Source organism: Camellia sinensis, chromosome 9, assembly GCF_055761805.1.
Source record: "Camellia sinensis isolate YWXY chromosome 9, ASM5576180v1, whole genome shotgun sequence".
Lineage (NCBI taxonomy): Eukaryota > Viridiplantae > Streptophyta > Magnoliopsida > Ericales > Theaceae > Camellia > Camellia sinensis.
Genome location: NC_138969.1, coordinates 16442124 through 16467286, shown reverse-complemented (window position 1 = coordinate 16467286; position 25163 = coordinate 16442124). Strand labels below are relative to the sequence as shown.

General features: G+C 40.6%; 1 long non-coding RNA gene across 1 annotated transcript; it reads left to right on the top strand.

The window, feature by feature from the left end:
* The first annotated feature begins 15133 nt into the window (after positions 1–15133).
* On the top strand, positions 15134–16845 carry LOC114271077 (uncharacterized). The gene is made up of 3 exons (XR_014341031.1): positions 15134–15180; positions 15256–15328; positions 16555–16845. It is a non-coding gene; the product is annotated as an uncharacterized LOC114271077 (long non-coding RNA).
* The last annotated feature ends 8318 nt before the right edge of the window (positions 16846–25163 follow it).

Sequence of the window (25163 nt, the reverse complement as noted above, 5' to 3'; positions counted from 1 at the left end):
TTGCATATTTGGCCTTTCCAAAGAGCCTATATTTTCATACTTCCTAGCCTTGGTTCGGGCCATTTTTAGTGACTTTTAGGACCTGCCTAGACTCTGTCTAGGGCTGGTTTGGTCACCTCATGGTTGCCTTTTGCATGTGTAGAATAATCCTCTTCATAGCTTATCAAAGGAGCATGTCATTCTTGCATGTATTGGTCATGTTTCAATGGGTTTTTGGTCATTATTTGGCATATCATAGCTCTATCTTTGGCTGGTTTAGTGGCCTCTTGAATACTTCACATGCTTGTAGTGTAAACCATTTTCACAAGCTTACATTGCATGTTGTTTTGGCCATTGATTCTAGCATATTTTGGCCATACTTCAAGCTAATTTTGTTCATATTTTGGGCTGCCTTAAATCTGTTTTAAGGCCTCTTGGTCAAATGATGCTTGCCATGCATACTTGTAGTGTAATATCCTTGCCTAGCCTTGAGTTTTGGAGCCCCTTGCATGCTTAACTTGAGGTGTTTCCATGTCTTGGCATCATTGAGCATGTTTTTTCAAAGCCTATACTTGTGCCATGTTCCTATGTTTTCGACTCTTTAAATGCGTTTGAGAGTTGTGCTTGTACACCTCATTTATGGGCCATTACATGAGCTTCATTTTTGTGCATTTCAAGCCATCATCTTAGTCCATTTTGCCACTGTTTCGGGCCTACATAGGGACTGTTTAGGGTTGGTTTGTTTATTTGGGTATTGCTTTGCATACCTCTAGTGTAATGCACTTCACTAGTTTCGGTATTTGAGCCATTCAACATGCATAACATGAGTTGTTTGCATGATTCAAGACCATCTTGTATGTCATTTCAGAGCTGGAACATGTGTTGTTGTATGCCATATTTCATCCTTTCCATGCTTTCATATAGTTGTACCTTGTGCCCTAGGCTTTGGGCCCTTGCATCTTGCATGTTTGCATGTGTTTTGTTGCCCCATTTTCATCATGTATGGCCACTGATTTGGGTGTGGCTGAGACCCATTCATTTTGGTTTAAGTCCATTTTGCATCGAGTATGCCATTGTAGTTCATAGCATTGAGTATGCCGCGTTGTCGCATGTTTGATCATTGCATTGCGTATGCCTTGTTCACTTCATTGTGTACGATAGTCTTCACATGTGCATTGTGTATGACATATAGTATCATGTGCATTGAGTATGCCATTGTTAGTTCGTAGCATTGCATATGCTAGTTTACATGTTTGTACGTCATCATTTGCATGTTTGCATGACTTGGTTGCATCGCCTTAGGATTGCATGCTAGAGTTGCATTTGTGCATGCATTGTTTCTTGCATTGTGTTTGGGATAGGAGTTAGCCCAAACACGGGAAACGAGGAACGTTTCATACTCCAATTGATGAAACGTTCCTCGATTCCCGGTCGCCGACACTCTTGACTACCCGTGACGGAGTTGTTGGCTTTAGGTGCTTGTATGTCCATTCATTTCACATTGAGTCGTGCAATTCGGCTCCTCAGCCATCATGCATCGAGGTGCGTGATTGGTGGCCCAAGGATCAAGGACTACACTCCCTAGAGCTTATGCAATGATAGGGAAAGTGGTCGTGCACACATGTGCTGCAAATACCTTGCTTTCTCTCTCTCTTGCCTTTGTTGCAAAAAATGCAGAAACCATGAGAAGAAACTAGTCGGCCGACCAGGTTTTCTGGCAGGCCGACCACCTTTTCTGGTTTTCACCACCAAGGGTGGTCGGTTGGTGGTCTCCAATGCCTATAGTTGGTGGGCAGCCTCCCCTTAGATTCCCAGGGTAGAGTTTCATCTCCTTAGAGCTTTGTGCAAGTTTCTGAAATCAATTGCAAACAATGGCGAGCCGGGGCATCGCGATGGATTTCCTGACAAGGCGACTCAAGTATGCATGCATCCTTTATCATTCAAAGCAGAGCTGAGGTAGCCCATTTTTCATAGTTTGCATGCTAGTTTAGTTAATTTGTTAATTAGCTAGTGTTGTGTAATAATTAATTAATTAAATTCTGTATTATTTATTCGGACCCTCCGAGAGAGGGCAATGTTGTAATTAGTGTGCATGTGTGTGATGTATGTCTTCTAACCCCACGTCTTTCTCCCTTTTATTTACCAGCTTATGATGGTTAGTTTTAGGGCATGTTTCAATTAGCATCCTTATGCTTCGCATGTTTGCATTCATTCATCTGTCTTGCATGCACCGGGCTCGGCGCATCATACTAACTGCATTGTATTTCAATTCCGAGTTGAATACATGTTATCTGTAGCATCTCATATGCCATCTTAGAATAGCCGAGCCTATCTTAGTTGTATTTTGCATGTGTCGCATTAGCCATCTTTACATGAACTAGGATCATGCATTGATTACTAACTGGTTTCTGTTTTAGCTTGGAGTACTCGGTGAGTGTTTATGCTTTAGCATCCTTGCATGTGTGTGAGTGACTGCCATGATAGCATGCTTGCCATGAGGATAACTGCTTATGTGATATACCTGCCTGAATGCCTGTGGGTGAAGGTTGGATTATTTAAATTGGAACAATTCATCGATTACGAGTTTTAAGCCCACTTGAGAGTGGCAAATCACCATGTTTTCTAAGCCCACTTGAGGGTGGCAAAATCCGCATTTTAGCCTACTGGCGAGTAGCAAACCGCTTTCAAAAACAAACATGAGATGCTTTGTTCCAACTTAGACGATCCAGTCTATACTTGTATGCTGTGTGCATCACGTAGTAATTTTAGGTTAATAACCCGAATAAGAGCACATATGTTTTCAAAAACAAAATATCACGTTTAGTAGTGGCCGATCTTTGATCGGGCGAGCGGGGGTGCTCATTGCATGACCTTCCCCAATCGTACCCAAGTTCCTGAGCCGAGGCAACTTTGGTGACGACGGACACGTGGCCTTTGGCACAAGTCAGGGTTTCCTAAATTCCCCCAAAATAAAATATTTAGGTGGGGACTCTGTATCTGGCAAAGTAGTCCATGTTTGGTAGTTCTTTCTAAAAATTAGTTTTTCAAAACGATTTGCCGGATTTGGACTCTTTGGTGATTTATCGATCTTGCATTGCACTTTGCGAGATTAGATTCAAAACCATGATATCGAGTCCGAACTGTAGTGAGCCTAATGAACAAAACGGGATTCTCCCGGGATGTTCGGGGACGTCTACAATATTGTTACATGAAGAACTATTGTATCATGTAATGTAAGTTTGGAGATTTATATTCGGTTTTCCTTGAAAGAGCCATGATTGTTGTATTATCATTTGAGCTAGAAAATTTGGGGCGTTACACCTAAGAATCATATAATAATAAAATTAAGTAAAAACTTTTATTTTAAAATCTGAACGCTCTAAATAGGTGTGTATTTTATTGTTCAGAAAAAAGAAAAAAATAAATAAATAACATAGTATTCAGCTGACCTAAGCTACATGACATTTAATTCACTAAAATTGCAATATACAATTCATTGGTGCAAGTTATTTTAACCTAAATGTATTATGACTAACAAAAATTATTGACGAAAAAATGGTAATTACATGTTAGGTCTGATTCAATCCTATTAAAAACTCTTCGATCACCAAAATAACAACAAAACATTTATAGTTATTGGTTATTTTCATATTAAACATAAACACGTGTATTATTTTCACTATAAAAATCAGAAAGGTAAAAAATAGTTGGAATCTATCACACACAATGGTTTCAATAATTGCATAAATCGTAAAAAGTAAATCAAATCATAAATGGATTGTGAACGGTGAAATCTATCATAGATTATATTCCAAAATAGATTCACCAATAGATTTGCATTGACCTATGCATGAATCGCAAATTGATTTGCAAATTGTGATATTATAATAACAGAGTGCTCAAGCACACACTATTTTACTCAAATGGGGTTATGAGTCGTTTAGTATTTTTCAAATTGAAAGTTCAGATTATAAATTCTATTTGATTATTGATAAATTTAAACAAAACAGAACAGATGCTTAGATATAAACCAATCTAAATTAGAACTTGATTCCAACAAATTTATGCGCTCTCTCGTTTCCAAAATATAAACTACACAAACAAATTTAAGAAATTTCAGCAACAAAAAAAAAAATCAAAAACAAAATTTAAAAATTAAAAAAAAATCAAAAAATCAGAGTTGAATTTGGGGAGACTTACTGCAGAGAGGAAACCTAATATCTGTTAGGACTATGGGATACCAGAAATCAATCACACATAATAACACAATGAGATTTACGTGGTTCGGCAATTGCTTACGTCCACAAGAGTGATATCCACTATAGAATTATCCCGGAGGGAGATTACAAAACTCACACCTCACAATCCTCTATAGTATGCACTCTCTCTCATAGATTATACTCTCCTATGTGTATTCTCAGCTCAGTGTGTCATTCTCATATGTGTGTCAACCCCTCCTCACTCATCTCAATTTATAACAAGAGAGGAGGAGTGCGTTTGGTGACAACAATGAGTGGGCTTGGATGTGTCACCCTCACCATCTACCTTTGGTGAGTTGGTACTGCCCCACCAGCTTCTTTTACCACATGGTGTCATCCACACCATGTGGATGGTGGGCTCCTTACCATGTGGGTAGTAGATGGAGCTAACAATTCTCCCCCTCCACGCCCACATGGATAACTGACTTCTCACTTAATGTCCATCCCGGTCAGATTCTTGCAAACTTCCAGTTTGTCTCTGGTGACACCCTTGGTCATCATGTCAGAAGAATTCTTGTCTGTGTGAATCTTCACTAGCTTTATCAGTTGCTTTTCCATCACTTCTCGTATCTAATGATACCGGACATCAATGTGTTTTGTACGTGAATGGTACATGGAATTCTTGCTCAAATCAATTCCACTCTAACTATCACAATGTACCTTGTATTCTTCCTGCTGTAGACCCAATTCTTGGAGAAACTGCTTTAACCACAACATTTCCTTTCTAGCATCTACGGCAGCAATGTACTCTACCTCTGTTGTAGATAAAGCAACATACTTTGTAGTTTGGACTGCCATGAGACAGCTCCCCTTGCAAAAGTGAACAGAAATCCTGATGTAGACCTTCTACCATCAAGATCACCTGCCATATCGGCATCTGTAATACCCTCCAAAATTGGTTCAGCTCCTCCGAAACATAAACACATCTTTGAAGTTCCCTTCAAGTACCGAAGAATCCATTTGACCACCTCCCAATGCTCCTTTCCTGGAATGGCGAGGAATCTGCTCACAATGCCGACTGCCTGAGCTATATTTGGTCGGGTACACCATTGCATACATCAAACTTCCTACTGCGGAAGAATAAGGGATTGTCTCTATTTCTTTCCTTGCAGAGCTAGTCGTGGGACATGAACGCTTTGACACATTGAAATGGTTGGCCAGTGGTGTGCTAATTGGCTTGGCAGCTTTCATGTTGAACCTTTCAATTACCCGTTCAACATATTTCTCCTGTGACAACCATATCTTCTTGACTTTCCTGTCACGAACAATCTTCATGCCCAGAATTTGTCGTGCTAGGCCTAAATTCTTCATGTCAAAATACTGCACTGGTCTGTCATCGCTCCTGTGTACTCATGATCCACCATAAGTGAATCAAACTTCTTGTACCATTGTCTCGGCGCCTATTTCAAGCCGTAGAGACTCTTCTTCAGTTTGCAGACTAGATTATGTTTTCCTTTAACTTCAAATCCTTCTGGTTGTTCCATATAGATCTCTTCCTCCAAATCACCATGGAGAAAGGCAGTCTTGACATCCATTTGTTCTACTTCTAGATTCAAGTGAGTTGCTAATGCCAGAGCTACTCGAATGGAAGTCATCTTTACAACTAGGGCGAAGATCTCATCAAAATCAATTCCTTTCTTCTGCCCAAAGCCTTTGACCACCAAACGAGCTTTATGCTGCAATAGTTTACTGTTTCCATCTTTCTTCAACTTATACACCCATTTGTTCTTCAAGGCTCTCCTCTCTCTTGGAAGTGAAACAAGCTCATAAGTGTAGTTCTTCTGCAAAGAACTCATCTTCTCCTTCATGGCTTGCATCCAACAGTCTTTCTCTGTATGACTCTTGGCTTCTGAAAAACTCTCGGGCTCCCCCTCATCAGTAATCAGAATATACTAAGAAATGGGATATTTGGTTGATGGCACAACAGCTCTTCCAGATCTCCACAACTGAGGCCCAGTTGCCTCTGGTTGAGAGGGTTGCTCCCCCTGCTCAACACCTTCTTCATCCGGGTCTTCATCTCTTTCCTCCTAATCCTCAATTTCTGGCATAGGATTCTGCAACTCTGGCACTTCTTGTTGCACATCATCACATCTAGCATTTTGTGATGGCTCGGGAGATGGAAACAAGTCTGGAGTGATGACATCTCTAGACTTTATAGATTTCTCAAAATCTGTTACTGTCTAGTCTTCACGGAACACAGCATCTCTACTCCTGAACATCTTCTTGTTCATTAGGTCCCACACCTTGTACCCAAATATTGCATCTGAATAGCCCACAAATATGCATGGAGTGGGCTTGTCATCAAGCTTCTGTCTGTTTTCCTTGGAGATGTGTGCAAAGGCCTTACACCCAAAGACTCTCAAGTGAGAATATGATACCTTTCTTCTGGACCAGACTTCCTCAAGTATCGCAAAATTCAACGGGGCTGAAGGCAACCTGTTGATGAGATAACAGGTTGTACGGGCGGCTTTAGCCCAGAATGACTTTGGCAACTTTGCCATTTTGAGCATACATCTAACTCTTTCCATAATAATGTGGTTCATCCTTTTTGCCACACCATTGTGTTGTGAGGTGCCGGGAACTGTTGTCTTGTGCTGGATACCTCTACTGGCACAGTATGCTGCAAAAGCATTGGAAGTGTACTCGCCTCAATTATCTGTGCAAAGACACTTCAACTGCTTCCTGGTCTCTCTTTCCACCATTGCATGGAACTCCTGAAAGTGCTGAAATACCTCATCATTTGTCTTCAGGAAATACACCCATAGCTTTCTTGATGCATCATCAATGAAAGTCAGAAAATACTTGCGGTCACCATGTGACTCCATGTTGATTGGGCCACAAACATCCGAGTATACCATATTGGGCACTTCTGTTTTCCTCTTGCTCATTAAAGTGATGATACTCGATGTTGCTTGCCATAAAGGCAATGATCACACGGCTTCAAGGCACTCCTTTGGATAAGGGTATTCTGGATTGCTTTGCCAACAGATGCAATCCCTTCTCATTCATGTGAGCTAGTCTTCTGTGCCATAAGTCCGATGACTCCTTGTCTTTTGCTGCATTAAAACTTTCCAAGCTGATCTTCGTTTGAGTCTTATACAGTGTTGAAGATATCTCTCCTCTGGCTATTGTCAAAGATCCTCCTGTTAGCTTCCAATGGCCATTTCCGAATGTACTTGTATAGCCCTGTCGGACCAGGGCGCTTCCGGAGATAAGATTAAGGCACAAATCTGGAACATGCCTCACATATTTGAGAACCAGCTTGTTTCCGACATTAGTCTGAATACTAATATTGTCAATATCCACAATCTTCGAATGGCTAGAATTCCCCATTCGAACAGTGCCAAAATCCCCAACGTTGTACGAGCTGAAGAGTTCTCTGTGGGAAGTGGCGTGATAGGATGCAGCTGTGTCTATCACCCATTCTATAGCGATCCCGGTTTTTCCTCCATTGTTTATTGTATTCCTGACTTGGGTTCCGTCATGATTGTTGTTGTCTATAAAGCATTTCCATCCTTTAATTCTTTGTATTCGAGTTTTGGGATGTTTTGGGTAGGTTTGTAACAGGTTGGGTGTTTTTTGAAACAAATGGTTGTCGTCTAGATTTTGGTTTCCTCGCTCAAGTGCGGCTTTTGTCGCTCAAGGAAGCATTGGGTTTTAGTTCCTTCTCTCGAGCCAAGGTTCCTTCGCTCGAGCGAGCTTTAAGTGGTGTGTCTCTTGGCTCGAGCGAGCACTCTTGCGCTCGAGCGTGCGTCTGCGTCTCTTTTTGACCTGAAGGTTGTGTTTCTTCGCTCGAGCAAGTGAGGACTATGTTTTGAGTTTCTTCGCTTGAGCGAACACTCTTGTGCTCGAGCGTGCTTCTAGGTTGCAGACCTGAAGCTTTGCATTGTTCGCTCGAGCAACGCTACTTGCGCTCGAGCGAGGTTCTTTTGTGTCTGGTCGCTCGAGCGACCACTCCTTCACTCGAGCGAGCCTTGAGTATATCAGTTGCAGCAGCATGTTTCTACTTCACTTTTTCATCTCCTTTTTTCTCGAAACCCTAGATCTAGCACACTCTCTCTCTACATACGCCTTCTCTCTAGAAATACACTTGGTTCTTGGGTGTCTCTACCCTAGTCTCTTTGAAGAAAAGGTAGAGCTTCACGTAGGCTTCGCTTTGATCTGAAAAAGGTTGGATTTGGAGCACTTTAAGTTTCTTCCTTCTTCTCCTTTGAGCGCTTAAATTTGAAGTAGGGATGATCTACTCCTTCTTATGAGTTTTGACATAAACATTAGTTATTTTGTATAAATGGTAGAATATGGGAGTTTTGGGAATTATTGAAAAGAGGGGTTTTCCATGTTTAGACTTATATGTATGTAAGACTTAAAATTGAGGTTGTTTATGTAAATGAATGAAATTGGCCTTGGGGGCAATGTTTGAGAATAGGGGAATTAAAGCCCTAATTGAAATTGAATAACTAATTTGGGAAAAATTATGGAGATATGAAATTGAGTTAAAAGTTATGAAATTGGGAAGTTATGAGAATGAATGGTGTAGTTGGATGGTTTAATCACTCACCTATGAAAATGTGGATAACTTATCTGTTTGATATATTTATTTATCTGTTTAGAAATAACTGCTTTGGGCTATCGGTGGAGGATAGTCTTGATTGTTGTAGACACTGCATGATGATTAGGTGAATTAAAACTAATCAACTGAGTTATGTCATTGAATATGACTGTTGAATTAACACATTGAATATGTGCCTAAATGGATCATTGTATATGATAAAGTGTTTAAATTCATTGCATATGTATCTTGTATGGGAGGAGATAGAGGATGTACTCCATGATTTGGGAGGAAATAGGGGATGTACTCTCAAACCTGTTCGGGAGGAGATAGGGGATAGACTCCGTTAATAATTAAGTTGGTCGGAGTGTCCAGAGTGAAAGTTCCGAAATCTTAATTACGTTTGCATAACGTAGATGATTAAAGTGTTAACAATATAAGTTGTAGTCTCATTTTAAAGTGGTTATGATTGAAGTGTTAGTAGTATGAGTTGTAGTCTCATTTCGAGCTGTTCGGATAAACAATGAACCATATCTATGAATTGATTTGGATAATGAAACGGAAAGGGACTGAAATGTGGTTATGAATATGAATTGGTTATGGAAGAGATGCATGTTGGTCTATATAAGTTAAACATTTATCAAATACTAATGTTTTAGTTATTTCTCATATTTGGTTTAATACATTTTTGCTGGGCTTTGGCTCACCCTATATGGGACACCATTTTTAGGTACAGGTGATATGCCGTCTCCAAAGATGTAGCTTGGGAGGTTTAGAAGCTGAAGGCTTATTTTTGTAGTTACCTTTTTGTATTACATGTACTTCAAGCCAAGGGCTTAATATATTAGGAGTTAGAACTCCCTTTTGTTGCAACCAAGTGTTGACTTGGAAAGTTGTAAGCCCGTGGGGCATTTACTTTTATTGTCAACATGTAATACTTTTGTGATAAATACTCTGATAAATGAATATATGTTTATTTCTCCTATGTCTATGGATATCATGAGTGATTGGTCTATGTACTTAATTTTGAGGGTGTTACACATTCTGTGTAGCTGTGGTCAGCCACATGAAGGCAGTCCTCCTCTTCACCAACTACAAGAAGTATTTCATCAGTTGTTGTGGCTGTTGTGTTTTCATCTCCTTTTGACTTACTACTTTGGCCTTTCTCTTTTCGGCTTGGGCAGTTTCTCTTTATGTGACCCTCCTGGCTACAGTGAAAGCAAGTGAAGCTGGAGTTACCTCGACCTTTGTTGTCTCTGGATTTACTCTTGTTGTTCCAGCTGCCTCTACTCTTGCTTCTTCCTATACCTCTTCCTTTACCTCTTTCTCTACCTCTATCTTCTGTGACAAGAGCATGGGACTGATTACTTCCCATGTCTTTCATTCTTGTCTCGTCATTGTACATGGCGACTGTGACCATGCTCATGGTCAGCTTCCCTTCTGGTGCAGAGTTATTAAGAGAGACCACCAACATCTCCCAGCTGTCCGATAAAGAACTAAGCAGTAGTACAGCTTGCATTTCATCGTCTAAGCGTATCTTAACGGTTGCAAGCTGATTCACCATATTTTTGAATTCACTGGTGTGCTCGGCGACAAACATTCCCTTCTTCAACTTCAAATTGACAAGCCTTCTCATCACCAAGGCTTTGTTCTGAGCGGTCTTTGACCAATACATGTCGTCTAACATTGTCCATAAAGAATAGGCATCTGTCTCCTCGGTGACATAATGGTACACACCATGGTCTATTCATTGTCTGATACAACCGATAGTCATGCGGTTCCTCTTTATCCAGTCATCATCTTTCACTCCTTCAGGTTTAACCCCTTTTATAAAAATAGGGTCAAATAGGTCTTTATAAAACAAGATGTCTTCCATCTGTGACTTCCAAATTGCATAATTGGAATGAGTCAACTTGAACAAGATCCTGAAGTTGATGTGGATTCCTCTATCGTATTCTTTCTTTTTACAAAAAACTCTGAATAAAAAATCTGACCATACGGATGTGTCCAGAATACTCTAAATAGTTGAAAACCACTATTGGATCGTCAAAAACAGACTCAGAATGGCTCTAATCAAGCCAAAACAAATTAGACAGTTCAGATCTGCGGAATCTGGTGCGCCTGGGAAGCACCGGATGATTTCTCCGGAATCGGCTAAGTCAACAACTAGTCAATGCAGCTTGGAAACGGCGTGGCTCTGGTCAACGGCGCAGCTCGGCGGCTCAGTGCAGTAAACTGGGCTGACGTGTCTGCCACGTGGTCGATGACGTGGCGACACGTTGCTGATGATGTGGCGATACGTGGACGCTGACGTGACGACACGTGGCAGTGACGTGGCAGTGAAACGTTGATGACGTCATTGTCACGCGCAGAGTGACTCTCATTCCTCCTTCAGCTGCATGTCAAGCGTGTGTGTGCGTCTGGACCAACGAGCCGACTGTGTTAACGGCGCGTGGCGGCACGTGGCGAGAGTGGGTTTCACTCGCCAACTTCAGAGGGTGCGTGAGAGCGCATTCCACTTTTTTTGGGGCTCGGCTTTACAGTTCTAGACTCCTCTCTAGGAGACCTTGCTCCTGGTATGCTCAAAACCTGATTTCGAGTAACTTGATTTCTGGGCAGTTTCGAAAAACACTCTGTTTTTGTTCCAAAATGTGACCGACGAGGCTCTGATACTACTTGTTAGGACTATGGGATACCAAAAATCAATCACACACAATAACACAATGAGATTTACGTGGTTCGGCAATTGCCTACGTCCACGGGAGTGATATCCACTATAGCATTATCTCGGCGGGAGATTACAAAACTCACACCTCACAACCCTCTATAGTATGCACTCTCTCTCACATATTATACTCTCCTCTGTGTATTCTCAGCTTAGTATGTCACTCCCATATGTGTGTCAACCCCTCCTCACTCATCTCAATTTATAACAAGAGAGGAGGAGTGGGTTTGGTGACAACAATGAGTGGGCTTGGTTGTGCCACCCTCACCATCTACCTTTGGTGAGTTGGTACTGCCCCACCAGCTTCTTTTACCACATGGTGCCACCTACACCATGTGGATGGTGGGTTCCTTACCATGTGGGTAGTGGATGGAGCTAACAATATCAACGTCTCAAAAGAAGTGACTGTCAGTGATATCTCGCCCAAGAGCATCAAGAAAGCCTCTGAGCAATACACCGTAGTTGAGTCAGTCAAAGGTCCCCATGAGAGCGATCCCCCAATGAGGACAATCTGGAGAACGAATCACCGCCTTCGCGGTAAACCTTTTGGCAAGCCTCGGTCTCTGCGGCCGATCTTGGTAATGAACAGACACAAAAGACTAACACCACAATAGAAATCCGGAACAATCTAATCGCCAAGTCCATCTACATCGTCTTCTAGATGAATGATATCACTGATCGCACCTCCAAACCCTAGATATATATATATACAGCAGTAGTAATAGTAGTAAGAAGAAGAAGAAGAAGAAGAAGATGAGAGAGAGAGAGAGAGAGAGAGAGAGAGAGAGAGAGAGAATTTGAGTTTGTTAGAATTTGGGAAACGTAGTTGGCGCGTATCTCTGTATCTACTAGGACTACTAGTCCCTTATGCGGGACAGATGGAAGTAAAATTTGGAAAATATCAATTCGGTTGTATTTTAAAAAAATTCTTATAAATTAGTAATAAATATTAATAATTAAAAATTTTCAGTTTGGTTTTGAATTTTGAATTTATATTTTTTATTTTTATTTTGTAGATATATCTAATTTAAATATATTTAAAAAGTAAATTATAAATCTTTAAAAAACTAATAAATACAAAAAAAAAAAACAAAGAGAAAAATTACTTGAAAATCCCACTTTAAAAATCTATATACCATGATTTTTTTTTTTTTAATGGACCAGTTGGTAGATCTGTTATTTAGAAATATTTTTAATGAGATCCTAATATATTATTGTGTTTAAGATATTTTTGTCCTTATTGATTGTTGGGATCATCTTTTTTTTTTAAATTATTGATTTTTATAATGGCCATGTTACATTTTTTGTAACAACTCAACATGACCATGGCCGAGTTCGAGGCAGTCTTCTCTAGTTTATCTAGGTTTGCACCAGAGTTGGTGGCAACGGAAGAGCGTCGTTGCATTGAATTCGAGAAAAAGTTGAAAACCAAAATTTTCTTTAAGATTGTTGGGAACATGATTCGGAACTATGACCGTCTTGTAGAGTCGGTGGCATACATTGAGATTTCTGTACAAGCCGAGGAGGAGAGACTTCAGAGTTCGAGGCCTAGGGGCCAAGAGTCTCAAGGAGACTATATGCAGAATAAAAAGAGCAAGGGTACTTTTTCATTCCAGCCATAACCACAGCAGTCAAAATCCACTTTTCCTTTGCCTAGTGCGGTTTCGGGAAAAAGTACATCTAGTGGCTTCACGTGTTTCAAGCATGGCCAGCCGGGCCACAAAGCCTTTTCGTGTCCACAGAAGGGTGGAGGACAGTTGATGTTGCCACCACCACCACCAAACCGATCTGAGAGTCAGTCTCAATCTTAGAATGGAGGCCAGGGATTTAATTGTTATCAGTGTGGTTAGCCAAGGCATATGAAGAAAACTTACCCTCAGTTGGGAGGCGCATCTGGCGCATCAGGGTCAAAGCAGACTCAGAGCCACCAGTAGGCTTATTCAACTCAGGCTTCATGAGCTAATTAGGGAGCCATTTCGGCTCAGTCAGTACAATAGGCCCATGCTCCGAGAGGGGGGCAAGTAAATCAAGGGCCACAAGGGCGGGTGTATGCTGTTACCATGCCAGAGCAGTTGCCAGAATCCTTAGTTGTGAGAGGTATTTTTGTTGTGTGTAATTCTTTGGCTAATGTATTGATAAATACAGGTGCGTCTCATTCATTTATATCTACTGCATTTACTTCTACATTTGGGTTAGAGGTAGCACAGTTAGTGCCTCTACTCAAAGTAAAGTCACCTGTTGGGGGTTACAGTTGATTTAGACCGGGGTTGTCGTGATTGTGAAATAGAAGTTGCCGGGCATCGACTTCCGTTTACTTTTGTGTTGCTAGATATGTCAAGTTTTGATGTCATTTTAGGCATGGACTGGTTGTGTTCTTATCAAGCTGTGATTGATTGTTACCATCAGAGAGTTGCCGTGTGCACTTCGGGTGGTGATCGTTTCTATTTTCGAGGGAACCGAGTTGATAGAGCCTTGTCGCCGGTTGTTGACCCTCGTAGTAGGAGCAAGCTTAGTGGCCTTCTTGCAACTCTCTTGGATAGTGAGAGTGACAGGGCTCGTGTTGAGTTACCAAGGGTAGTTTGTGAATACTTCGATGTCTTTCCAAAAGATCTTACTAGTTTACCACCTCACCGGAAAATCGAGTTCTCCATTGAATTAGTGCCTGGCATGGCACCGATTTTCATGTCACCATATAGATTTGTACCCGCCAAATTGCATGAGTTGAAGATTCAACTCCAAGAACTTTTAGACAAGGGCTTCATTTGCCCTAGTACATCGCCTTAGGGAGTGCTGGCTCTCTTTGTGAAGAAAAAGGATGGGTAATTGCGGTTGTGTATTGATTACCGCAAGTTGAATAGAGTTACAATTAAGAACAAGTATCCTCTACCCAGAATAGATGATTTCTTTGACCAACTTAGAGGGTCTCGTTGCTTCTCAAAAATAGATTTGAGGTCAGGATACCATCAGTTGAGAGTCTGGGAGGAGGACATTCAGAAAACAACCTTTCGTATGCGTTATGGCCACTATGAATTCCTTGTAATGCCTTTTGGGTTAACCAATGCGCCTGTTTCCTTTATGGATTTGATGAACAAAATTTTTCGAGAATACTTGGACCGTTTTGTGGTCGTCTTTATGGATGACATCTTAATTTATTCAACCTCCGAGGAGGAACATGAGGCTCACTTACGGGTAGTGCTTGAATTGCTTGAGAAACGCTGTTTGTATGCCAAGTTTGAGAAATGCGAGTTTTGGTTAACCGAGGTAAAATTTTTGGGGCACGTAGTATCAAGAGAGGGAGTAACAATAGACTCCTCAAAGATAGATGCCGTACAAGATTGGGAACAACCCAAGAATGTTTTTGAGATCCGGAGTATCTTGGGGTTAGCAGGGTATTATCGACGTTTTGTTGGGGACTTCTCTAAACTAGCTGCATGTAATAACCCGACCTTTGTATGTGTTTCTGGCATAATTTAGTCCCTTGTTCTGTGCATTTAAAGGGGAAAAACAAGGAATTAAGTTAAGGAATGTTTGTGTACCACCATGGCTAATTGATCGAATGATCAAAGAGAATAAGTAAAGGATCGAGTATAATCTCATATTATGTGTTATGCACTATGCTGTAGGTCGAAACGAGGACACCGTCCCATTGCTACCGGGAGCCGATCACTGTGAGTAGCAGTACAGAAATGTATATTTTATTTACTGTTGGTAATTATTGTCACTAACACTCTGTTCTTCGTAAGTGGTACACAAACATTTATGACGATTGGAAATCAGTGTGAACTTATATGAACATTGAAAGATTTGCGCACATCGGTATGACTTTGGAATCTTTTTGTTCTATCAATAACAAATATTAACCCTCTATTATTTATTAGCATACTACGTTACTTCTTAAAGAATAAATGGAACTTATGTTCATCCTTGAACAATGGTATCTGCATGAATACAAGATTATTCTGTTGTGTTACGTATGGACCCGAGGTCGTTTAGAATCTACGACATGAATGCAAAGGTTTAACATCATTATGTAACCCACGTTAGAATATAAATTGTTCTGTCTTTGTTAAGCGTACTATAATGACATGATATGGCAAGAAATGTTCTATTTTCTGATATGTTATGTTTTGAATTAATGAATGATTGTCCATATATATATATATAAGTATTCATGGCATTCTTAGCACAAGACCCTTACCAAGGGGTAAGAATACCGTGGTCTTATAGCCCTTGCCCGGGGGTAATATTACTGTGGTTCAAGTATGTTACAAGTTCCCGGTACCAGAGGTTCCATTATGGAACTAACAAGTATGCCCTATATTGATTTGTTAGCGCTATTGAAAGTACCAAGTATAATCATGTATGAACTCTGATTTCTGTTTATGATTTAAGCATAATTAAGAATATGTATGAATTTGTTCTGTTTATCTGTTCTAGTTATGCTATGCTCTGACATGATATGGATGGTTCGGTCTTTAAGACCTAATGATTTCTGGTATGGAACAAAGTGCTATACGGAACTAAGTGCTGCAATGCGAGCCACCTCTACAATCCGTACGAGTCACCTCTTGAGTTCATACATATGTGAACTGGGCTTAAAGCCGATGTGAAAGTTATGAGGCCTATGGCCGTTCTGTGAAAGTTATGAGGCTTATAGCCGTTCTGTAACATCTGTGAGGCCTATGGCCAATTTGTGACATCTGGGCCTATGGCCATTCTGTATGATCTGTTAGTATGAAACAAAGTGCTGCAGGGAACTAAGTGCTGCCATGCGAGTCACCTCTAGAATCCGTGCGAGCCACTTCTTGAGTTCATACATGCAAGAAAAGCGCTTAATGCCGTCTGTTTAAGGGCTTAATGTCGTTCTGTTTAAGGGCTGAAAACCATAGGCCTAAGGCCATTCTAAAAATGATTACAGGATAAAGCTAACTATATGTCCTCTGCCCTTGTACATGTACATTGTAATTCAAGTTAATTGTTAAATTGTTACGTACTACTATTCACTGAGTTTGGCTCACTTTATGTTATGTCTATTTCTGTAGGCACTCCACCTGGAGGTCAGTCTCAACCCAAGGCATCCGTTCCTCTTATGTCAACCTCAGGGTGTCCAGGCACTTAGATGAAGGCAACTCATTTTATGGCTTTTTGCTAAACTTTTGATTTTGTACCCTGATTGTTTGTCTAAAGAGGAAGTGTATATAATCCTTTTACCTTTCAATGCTTTTGTTATACGCCCAATCTTGAGGGCTGGGTCTGTATATGTATGTGTATAAGCATATAGCTAAATTCTCAGATGCACGTCACTGTATGTTTATTTGCCTTGTGTTCCGTTAGTGATCCTGGCATGGTAGCTATAGCTCAATGGAGATGGTTTTCTGTTATTTTAAAATATTAATGCGTCCGTTCAGGCCCCATATCTCATATATATATATATATATATATATCAAGTTAAATGTCCGTTTCTGAAGTGGTCATGCCCAAACTTTTAGGGGCGGGTTTGGGGTGTGACACTGCACCTTTGACTAGGTTGACTAGGAATGGTATCAAATTTGTGTGAAGTGAGGCTTGTAAAAAATCATTCCAAAAACTTAAGACTAGATTGACCACCGCACGGGTCTTGATAATTCCGGAAACGGGTTTAAATTACACTATTTATTGTGATGCGTCCAGGGATGGACTTGGTTGTGTCTTGATGCAAAAGGGAAAAATTGTGGCCTACAATTCACGACAATTGAAAACTCATGAGAAAAATAAGGAAACAACAATCAGAAAAACGGACAGCATTTCGGCTTAGATAAAGACAACACACAGTTGATATCATAAGCTGAACTAACTGTTCTCAAACACTGATCTCTGCCCCCAAATCACTGTCTCAAATCTGATACCCTCAAATACTGATGTCCTCAGACTGATACCCAGACTTGCAAACTGATACATGCATTCCTGTAGAGACACACCCTAATAGCACGTAGCAAGCAAGTGAGAGCCAAAACACCCCTATGGTGGGGTAGGGTTTTCCTGTCCTATTTTGTCAAGGGCTAGGGTTTCACTACGCACGTATGCGGTTTCAAACAATCCTGCATTCGGGTAAGCAACCTGTCCTAGTTTGGAACAGTCTCTATGGCTTCCGATATGCAACTAGGTCAAATGGTCAAAAAGGATGCCTCGGCAAAACCAAGCTTTGTGTTTCCAACGTGGCAGAGCCTGTAACCGGTCAGCCTTATGGCACGCTTTTTCAAGCAAGCCTTCGACAAACCGTTCAGGAATAATAGACAGCAAACACTGTGACTTAAGCGCACCAATGCAAATACAATGCAAAGAAACACATAAGTGTAGATAAAACAACATATCATGAGTTTCGAGTCAAGTTCTCTAAATCCCCAGCAGAGTCGCCAGAAATTGTAGCACCCGACTTCCTCCACCCGCCCCCCTTTCGGAGAAGGCACGAATTTGGTCTTACTACAGTTCGGACTCCTATCACGGTTCTAACTCTAATCTCACAAAGTGCAATGTGAGACTGATAAACACCAAAGAGTCCAAATCTTGCAATTGGTTTTGGAAAATCAATTTTGAATAAAAAAGCGCCAATCATGGACTGTTTTGCCAGATTACAGAGTCACCACCTAAATGTTTTGTTTTTGGAAAATTTAGGAAACCCTGACTCGTGCCGAAGGCCACGTGTCTGTCATCACCAAAGTTGCCTCGGCTCGGGAACTTGGATACGAGAGGGGAAGGCCATGCAATGAGCACCCCCGCTCGCCCGATCAAAGGATCAGCCTCTACTACCATGATATGTTGTTTTTATAAACACACGTGTTCTTATTCTGATTATTAGCTATCTTTTCTATGTGATGCGCGCAACATACAAGTATAGACTCAATCACGAGAATTGGAACAAAACAACTCATGTTTGTTTTCGAAAATGGTTTAAAAGTGCTACTCGCAAGTAGGCTAAAGCGCGGATTTGCCACCCTCAAGTGGGCTTGAAAACATGATGATTTGCTACTTCGCAAAGTGGGCTTAAAACTCGCATTTGATGAATTGTCCCAATTCAGGCAATCAAGACTCCACCCACAGGCATTCAAGCAGTTAATCACTTAAGCAAATAGTCTCATGGCAAGCATGCTATCACGACAACACTCATAGTCATGCAAGGATGCTAAAGCGTAAACACTTACAGTGTACTCCGAGCCAAAACAGAAAACTAGTTAGAAATCATGCACGATCCTAACTATACAAGATGCCTAATGCAACACATGCAAAATGCAGCTAAATAGGCTAGGCTATCTAAAATGGCATATGAATGCAACACTTGATAATATGTTGAAACACGTATTCAAGTAAGTGTATTGAAACACAATGCAGTTTGAATGATGCACCGAGCCCAGTGCATGCAAGACAAATGAATGGATGCAAACATGCAAGCATAAGGATACTAATTGAAAAATGCCCTAAAACTAACATCGAAAGCGGTTAAGTAAAAAGGAGAAAGAAGTAGGGGTTGGAAGACATGCACACACACACGCACCCTTATTACAACAATACGCCCTCGCGAATGAGGGTCCAAATAAATGAGCTAAGCTAAACTAATCTAACTAATCTAATTAATCTAATTAGACTAATTATTACAAACTAATAAAGAAATAGCTAAACTAAGCTACTTAATTATTACAACACTTTAACTAATTAACAAATTAATTAAGTTACAAAACCAAGCTAACTAACAAGTAAAGCCCCGAACTTGTATTGCCTCAGCTCTACTCTAAGAAGTTGAACATGCATGCACCAGTTTTCGTCCCGAAAAGCTCTCAAATTGCTCTTTAGAGGCTTTGTTTGCAGGGTGTCTTCAAGGACTTGCTACTGAAACTTACCAAACCAATGCTGGGGAGTGCACCAGTGGCCTGCCGGCCATGAGGAGTTGCTTCCGGCCATCTGCCGGCTAAGAGTGGGTCTCTCGACCAACAATGCAAGGGTGCCGGCCACTGGTGTGCTGTGACACCAAACTGCAACAGAGCACAAAACAGAGGAAATGGAGGGTCTCCTTAGGGCATGTATGTACTGTGCCACTCCTTATCATTTCAAAACATCAAGGGAGAGGCACTATTGGATCCAAAACCATCAATCAAGCATGCAATGCATGATGGCTAAAGATCCAACTTGCACGCATTTCAATAAATGCAAGACAACCAAGACTCTAAGACCACTACCTTATCATGGAAGATCAAAGGCAATGGAGACAAAAGGGAATTGGCTCATTTTCATCAATTTGAGTGTGAAATGGGCCAATTCACCTTGTCTTCAATATAACGTCTGATTGAACACAATGCAATGCACACATAACATGCTTATCTTGGCATGTTTTACTTGGCTCAATTGCTGTTTACACATTTTACATTACCAAGCCATTCATTAATTGATTTGTCCAATTGTGAAAGCCCCCTAATGAGAGAAAGGTCAATCAAAAGATGACTTAAGACATGGGAGAGACCAGGCTTTCAACTAGGAGCAACCTTCAAAAGAAGGTTAAAGCCATTTAAGCATAAGCCTCAATCCCATGACTTAAGCACAACCTCAAGACCAACTAAGCCTCAAAACAAATCCAAAGATGAAGAAGTGAGGGAGATGGCAGAATTTCAATGCTGAAATGGCATGAAAAACAAGACTCTAACATCGAAACAACTCATGTATAACATGTTAAGAGACTTAAGCACTAAAGCTAGTGAAGAGCACAACACCAGGACCATGCAATACAATGCTCAAATGGCCAAACCAATCATGGACAGACCTAAAACATGCCAAAACAGTGGCCAAAATGTGTTGAGATGGTAGCATGAAAGGCAAGAAAATCATGTTTATGCATTGGCTCACAAACAAGGCATAAGGCACAACTCTCAAACATCATAAAGGAGTGATATATGTGAGTGTGTGATGGAGAAATATGCTTTGAAATCACATGCTAAATGATGCCAAAACATGCAATCAACACAAGCACATCATGCTAATGACCTTAAAACTCAAAGCTAGTCAAGGGCCTTTACACTACAACCATGCACAACAAGTCTCACATGGCCAAGACCACTCAAAACAGAGCTAAAGCATGCTGAAATAATGGCCAAAACATGTTACGGTAGAGTTAATACAAGCTAGGATGATAGGCTAAAGTATGAAGCATGTTAAGCCAACAAGCATGATTGCACTACAAGTACCAAAAGAAAACAAGAGGTGACCCAAACACCAAAAAATAGAGCTAAAACATGTTTTAAAAGTCACAAAAACATGCTTAGATCAAGTCAAAGAGGTGGTAGAAAAACATGCTCATCTACCAAATCATCAACATATGCGAAGGAGAAACAAGTAGAGGGGATCACCCCCTCCTATTTTGGTCCTCAAAACCAAGTTTTTGCCACTAAAAATTCCCTGAATTTCAGTGGTTAAAAGGCCAAAAAGAGATTGCTTTAAAGGCTCTAAAAGATAGCACAAAACTTGGCCAATAAGCCCCAAAAGAGAGAGGAACACCCCAAACCCCAAAAGAGCCTCAAACAACTATTTTCAACACTCAAAAATAGAGGTTTTTGTAGTTGTGACAACTAGGCCAAAAACAGCATGTAAGGTTGGCCAAACCAATGTACAAAAACAAAGTTTAAAAGGGTGAGATTCTTACCCTTGAAGCACAGCACTCAAACAGCAAGTAAACAACCAATCTTCAGAGCCAAAACCACTCCAAAGAGCTCAAACAAGGCCTCCAAGATCCATAACACTAAGGTGAAGGTGTTTGGCTAGGTGTTTTAGTGCAAATATGTGAAGAAAATACACTTTCAATCACAAAATATAGAGAGGGAGTATTCTAGAGAGAGAGAGGGGAAGAAATATCTCAGCCAAAATTTTCTAACCCTTTGCATGCATATAGATAGCTTCTATATATAGAAGATACAAAGGAGCCTTGAAGAGATCCAATCATCCACGTGGGTGCAGATGAGCTTACCTGTGCAAACAGCTGTCAAAAATATCTACAAAATATCTACTAAAGCAATAGTGGTTGGTTGGCCATCAGTGGCGGCCGGCAATGCCTCATTGATGGCCGACAGGGCAAATCCCATGGCCGGCAGCTCTATTCCATGGCCGACAAGCCACCTAGAACACCACCATGCAAAGACCAACACATGGTCCAAATATGAGACATAATGGAAATAGGGTCTGGAAAGATCAAACCTGGAGCATTCCATCGCGAAAGTCTAGTACTCGACGAGCAATCTAACTTGTTGCTGGATGTTCCCTGCAAGAACGTCCAAGTCTTGAGGACAGTCAAAAATGGGGTGTCTACAAGGAAGTACTTCGGGAGTTCCATCACTCACGCCATGCGGTACACCCGGGAGGCACTAAAATGTATCATGATCTTAGTCGTCAGTTTTGGTGGAGGGGTGTGAAACGGGATGTCACTTTATTTGTATCGAAGTGCCTTACTTGTCAACAAGTGAAGGCCGAACACCAAAGACCAGCAGGTTTGTTACAACCCTTACCAATAGCCGAGTGAAAATGGGAGCGTGTTACCATGGATTTTGTAGTTGGGCTTCCTAGAACACAACGAGGAAATGACGCCATTTGGGTGATTGTTGATAGGTTGACGAAGTCTACCCATTTCATTCCGATATGCAGCAGCGACTCAGTTGAACACTTGGCAAAGTTGTACATTAGAGAGATAGTTCGACTTCATGGAGTCCCTGTGACTATTGCGTCGAATAGGGATCCTCGTTTTACTGCCCGGTTATGGAAAAGCCTTCAAGAAGCGTTGGGAACTAAGTTGACGCTTAGCACCGCTTATCATCCTCAAACCGATGGACAGTCGGAACGTACCATTCAGATTTTGGAGGACATGCTTAGAGCTTGTATCGTTGATTTTAAGGGGCCTTGGGAAAGGCACTTACCATTGATTGAGTTTACTTATAACAATAGTTACCCAGCTAGTATTGGGATGGCACCATTTGAGGCCTTATATGGCCGACCTTGTAGATCACCGGTTTGTTGGGCCGAAATGGGTGATGCACCGTTACTGGGTCCGGAAATTGTTAGAGAGACAACCGAGAAAGTTGTTCTCATTCGAAAAAGGTTAGCTACGACCTAAAGCCGACAAAAGAGTTATGCCGATAAGAGGAGACAACCTTTATCTTTTGAAGATGGTGACCATGTGTTTCTAAAAATCTCACAAAGGCGGGGTTTGATGAGATTTAAAAAGAGTGGTAAATTATCTCCAAGGTTCATTGGGCCTTTTGAGATCTTGAGCGAATTGGGGAAGTGGCATACCGGTTAGCTTTACCACCACAACTTTCGGGAGTTCACAATGCATTTCATGTATCTATGCTTAGGAAGTATGAACCTGACCCTTCTCATGTTCTTGATTAGGTTGACTTGGATGTTGATGAGGATGCCTCTTACGAAGAATGATCGGTTCAAATATTAGATACCCGAGAGCAAGTGCTACGGGGCAAAACTATACCATTGGTAAAGGTGTCATGGAGACACCATGGGGTTGAAGAAGCGACGTGGGAACAGGATGCGGAAGTCCGCTCCAAATATCCGGATTTATTTAAAAATGCTTAAGTTGTTTTTCTTTGTAATATTCCCTAGCGTTAAAGGAAAAAGTATTTACAGTTGTTAACCACATGTTGATATGTGCGTTGTTGTTTTAAGCATAAGATTGTTTAGAGTTTCCATTACTTTTTGGGAAATTTCATGTTTATGCATATTTGGGAGGTTGTTGTAAATAAGATAACCATGGTGGAATTTGGTTGAGAGTTGGTATTGTGATTTGAAAATGAAATAGCGTGGCTTTGATCGCTAGAAACCCCTTTGTTTGGGTAGTTTGATTTGAAATTTCGGGGACGAAATTCTTTAAGGGGGGAAATTTGTAGCGATCCCGGTTTCGATCCTTCTTTCATGTTTTGCCACTTCGACTGGGCCAGTCAGAGGTCGAGCTGCCCGATCAGCTCGCAGGGTCCAGGGGCAGCGCCCCCAAAACAAAATTGCAAAATGCATTCAAAGTTGCTTGTCCGCTCGAGCAGCCATTTATGGGCTCGAGCGGAGAATGTTTTGTTTCAGAAGTTTGATCTGTCTGCAAAAGTACTGGGCTAGTGTATTTGATGCTCGAGCAGGGCATTCCACGCTCGAGCGGACCATGTTATATCAGTTCGTGAATCTAATATTTCATATCACTTTTTCAATCCTCTCTCTCTCTCTCTCTAAAACTCTCCAAAATTCCAGATCGGGAGCTTCTCTCTCTAGAAGCCAGCTTCTCTCTTTGATTTCTCCAAATCCATTGGGATTTAGACCTAAGTTCTTTCCCAAAGTTGGTTGTCATCTCGACGGCTTCGTTGTGTGCAGTGAAGATCGAGTTTCGACATCGTTGATTTTGGGGGTTTTATCTAATTTCTTCTTCAAAACTTGAGCTAGGAATTTTTTTAGAGTTATATATATGTTTTTGCAAAATCTAGATGATTTTCGAAATCATCCTTTGATTAGCTTTGAGAAATTGATTGTTGATTTCAAGAAGATGAGTGATTTTGAAAGAGGGTTTAATTTCTTTTCCTTTTAAAATAGAAATTGAAGGTTTTGAACCATATTGATTGAAGAAAGATGATTTTGGAGAGATTCTTCTAAATATTTTGGAGATGAATGGTTTTGGTGAGAAAACCTAGAAATTGGGTCTTTTCTTCGAAAGATGTTGAAAATCCTTGGAAGATGTTGTCATATTTATTTTGTGTACCAAAATAAATGGATGTTTTGAAAATTGTTTATTTATATATATAAATAACAAATTTTGTGGAAAAAAAATGAGAAATGTTGTTTATTTTGGAAATTGTTGTCAAAATGTTGATTTAGTCTTGAGTTGACTAAATTGTTGAGATTGCTCAAAATATGGGAATTACGTTATTCTCTTGAATGAATTGGATATAAAAGTATACATATATATATATATATATTCATCTTATGGAATTGTGTTGAAAAGAGGATTGAAAATTTTGATCACAATGGCATATTGTGTGGAATAATTGAATATGAAAGTACTGTTGCATTGCATTATTAAGCATACATTGGCATTTCAATTCATTGGACTATGTTAAGCTTTGGAAATTTACATTAAGAAAAGAATGTTGGGAAATGGGTTTTCATGAAATGGTTTTGGAGTAAATACGGTGGTAAGTCTTGATAGGTGGTGTAGATGAAATTGTTTAAGTTGGCCTGAGTATCCTTGGTGAAGGACTAGAAAGTCACGCGGATAGGTGTCGAGCCTTCCAGTTAATACCGATAAAAATGACAATTGGTAGTACTCGTATAGTCTACTTGCAGACATCGACACAGCATAACATCATTGAGCATGATGGTTTTCAAAAGATGAAGATGTGTTTTATTTTCAAAAAAGCATGGCATGGCATGTGCATTCATCTCTTGAGACTTGTATAAAATGTATATGCTTTGTTAAGGATTTCCTACTAGGCTTTATGCTTACCCTACTGGATTTTTGTACAGGAAAAGACGTGGTGAATCCGCCTAATTGAGGGTGTGGAAATGTGTGTGTTGAGAGCATTAAAGTTCTCATTTGTTGTGATCCTATTTGTAAGCCAAGGGCTATGTATGTATGGGTTTGAATAACCATTTT